General features: G+C 32.7%; 1 long non-coding RNA gene across 1 annotated transcript; it reads right to left on the bottom strand.

Moving 5' to 3' along the window:
• Window positions 1–2,438: 2,438 nt before the first annotated feature.
• Window positions 2,439–2,760, bottom strand: LOC131996730 (uncharacterized). The gene is made up of 2 exons (XR_009397948.1): window positions 2,684–2,760; window positions 2,439–2,584 (listed from the first exon to the last, which is right to left on the bottom strand). It is a non-coding gene; the product is annotated as an uncharacterized LOC131996730 (long non-coding RNA).
• Window positions 2,761–3,340: the final 580 nt, after the last annotated feature.

Raw genomic sequence — 3,340 nt, 5'->3', positions numbered from 1 at the left:
ATTTCTGCAATTCGGTCGAGATCGGTCCAGATTTGGATATAGCTGCCATAAAGACCGATATCTCGATTTAAAGTCTTGGTCCCATAAAAGGCGCATTTATAATCCGATTTCACTGAAACTTGACAGACTGACTTATGTTATGCTTTTCGATATCCGTGTCGTATATAGTTCAGATCGGTTTATTTTTAGATATAACTACTAAAAAGACCAATATTTTGTTATATACAATTGAACAATGACTTTTACTTTTTAGTATTTGGTCGATATTGACATACAGCGGTCAAAAAAAGTATTCATCATTAGCAAAATTGATAATAAATTCACTTATTTTGGGTAATTGAAGAAAATTTAAAGTAAACAAATAATGCAGTTTTATGCAATAGTTTATTTTTCGTAATATGTTTTAAAATAAATTCAAAAAATAAATTTAATTAGCGCAAAAAATGCAATTTTATATAATAACACCAAAAACAGAACAAAAAAAGTATTCATCATTGATGTGCTATCATCAAAGTCAAATTCAAATATTATTTGGGAATCCCCCTTTTCTGTTTTATTTAGTAAAGGAGGCTTTGCCCTTGACAGCAAATATTTAATTTCATTGAAAATATAGTTTTTGTCAAAATGGGTCGTAAGCAAAACGAGGTTTCTGATGAGGTAAAAGTTTTGATAATAAAACACCACAGGAATGGTTTAACTCAAAAAACTATCAGTGAAATATTAAATAGACCACGATCTACTATACAATCCATCATCAGAAAGTGGACAGAAACGAAAACTGTTGACAATAAACCAAGATCTGGTCGACCAAAAGCACTTTCAGTTGGAGATGTGCGTTGGCTAGTGCGGCAAGTTAAGAAAACTCCGAAGACAAATGCGACCATTCTTCGTAAAAACACTATGGAATATTTAGGGAAGGAAGTTACTACACAAACAATTCGAAATACACTCAAAAGGCATAGTTACAGAGGAAGAAAATAAACCGAGTGAAAAGGCTAAACTTCGCAAAAATGTATGTAAAACAGCCCGAATCATTTTGGAAAACAGTCATTTTTGCAGACGAGAGCAAGTTTAATCTTTTTGGGTGCGATGGAAAGGTCATAGTGTACAGAAAACCAAATACAGAGCTTGAAGAACGAAACACAGTTGCTACTGTAAAACATGGTGGAGGTGGTTTAATGGTTTGGGGGTGTATGGCGGCTTCAGGAGCGGGAAATCTTGAAATTATTAATGGAGTAATGGATCATAAGTATTACATTGACATTTTAAAGAGGAATTTAAAAGATAGTGCTGTAAAACTTGGGCTTGGTAATAACTTTCAATATTATCAAGATAATGACCCCAAACATTCTGCTTTAAATACCAAGATGTGGATGCTGTATAACTGCCCCAAAGTCATTAAAACTCCTCCTCAAAGTCCCGACTTGAACCCAATTGAACATCTTTGGGAACATCTCGAACGCAAATTGAGAACGCGCAATTTTTCGAGCAAGAGTCAAATGCAACAGGTGATAATGGAGGAATGGACTAATATAGACCAAAATATAACCGCTAAATTAGTCCAATCGATGTCAAACCGTTTAAAAGAAGTTATAAGACGCGGTGGTCGAATAACAAAGTATTAATTTTTTTAAATTATGTTATTTATTTTTTTGTTTTTTTGCAATGATGAATACTTTTTTTGTTTAATTTTTTGTGTTCAGCTGTAAAATGGCCCTTTTTGTTCCAATAAATACTATTTTTTTCTTTAAAAACAATGAAATTGTGTACATATATATCACACAAGCACTACTGCATCATTAGTTTAATATGTTTTTATTCCAATTGTCTTTTGTAGACTTATTAAAAAAAAAAACATTGAATGATGAATACTTTTTTTGACCGCTGTAGCTGCTATGGGGCATAAGGTATGAATTTTGCACCGGATTTTGACGAAAGCTGGTTTACATATATACCCGAGGTGTGGGTATCCAAAGTTCGGCCCGACCGAACTTAACGCCTTTTTTACTTGTTTTTTGTGTTTTGTGGAACAAGCGCCACAGGCAAAATTTTTTTATAATGTAAAAAGGGTTTTTGTAATTTTTTTATAGTTATAAAAGTTCTGCCTAAAAAAGGGCTTCAATTATTGCAATTCTCCCTCTCAAATACAGTGGTTGGACTTTTTTTATTTTTTTGTGTTTTACGCTAAATTTCCTTTAACTTTGGTATCTTTTAATTTCGGTGGGACAAGGGCCCGTTTGAAGGTCTTGTTGTGCTTCTGAGGTAATTTATGGCCAGTATGAAAAAAAATTAATTTTTTTACGATTTTCCCTGTAAATTGCACTTTAATCATTGGCGCTTCTTAAAATTTTTCGAGAGCGACACAATGGCCTAAGGTCCCAGCGTAAACTTGAAAGCGATTGAGGTTCAAGAACCATAACAGCAGCAAACACAATAACAAATTTATAACTTATTTATTTTGAAGTTAATATTTTCGTTATGTTTTTGTAAGGGGAATTCAAAAATGTTTTGACATATCAAGTCCCATCAGCTGGGTTGATGCGGCCAACTATAAATGCGCTTTGAGCTGGGTTATTGCGACCACCTGAAAAATATGTGAGAGGAACGGGAGAGACAAAGCTTGCTGGATTGAATACAGAGATTTTTTTCTGTAAAAATTTCAAAACACACTAACACAACATACCACCAAAAACGAGTTTACAATAACACGAAATAGTAAACATCAATGAATGTGCGAAGTTCAATTATACCACCCCAGACGGTTTAGTTCAAAACAAAAAAGAAAGATTTTTTTCTCTAAAAATATTTCCGAACACCATATTCAAAATCAAAATAGAAAAGTCATACCATTCGTGATTCTTAAAAATTAAAACCAATAAAGTAGGACAAAAGTAGCTGTTATAAGAGTTGAATCATAGAAACCTTCAAGGTAGCTTTGGCATATCTCTTCCTAAACATAAAGTGAGTATAGTAAAAGTTTTTATGGTTTCTACATTCTATGAAATTAATTGCAACATCATTTTTGAGCTTCTCATCATGGTTTAGAAGATACGACAATTTTCACAAAAAAAATCATATTTGAGCATTTTTTTCAAACGTTGTTGAAAAAAATGTGTACTCAACGATATTTGGTTATGCATTTTCCGTATTTAAACTTTTTCAAAAAGCTTTAAATAATTTATTTTATGGACCTACAGTTGCAGTATTTGAATGCTTGTCTGCACAGTTGGTATGAAAATCAACACAGCTAAGACAAAAAAAAAAATAAAAGCGTGTTAAGTTCGGCCGGGTATATTTTATATAACCTCCAACATGGATCGGATCTTGCCGAGTTCTTTCC

The sequence above is a fragment of the Stomoxys calcitrans genome, chromosome 4 (assembly GCF_963082655.1).
Source record: "Stomoxys calcitrans chromosome 4, idStoCalc2.1, whole genome shotgun sequence".
Lineage (NCBI taxonomy): Eukaryota > Metazoa > Arthropoda > Insecta > Diptera > Muscidae > Stomoxys > Stomoxys calcitrans.
This window is presented reverse-complemented; position numbering and strand designations above follow the sequence as displayed.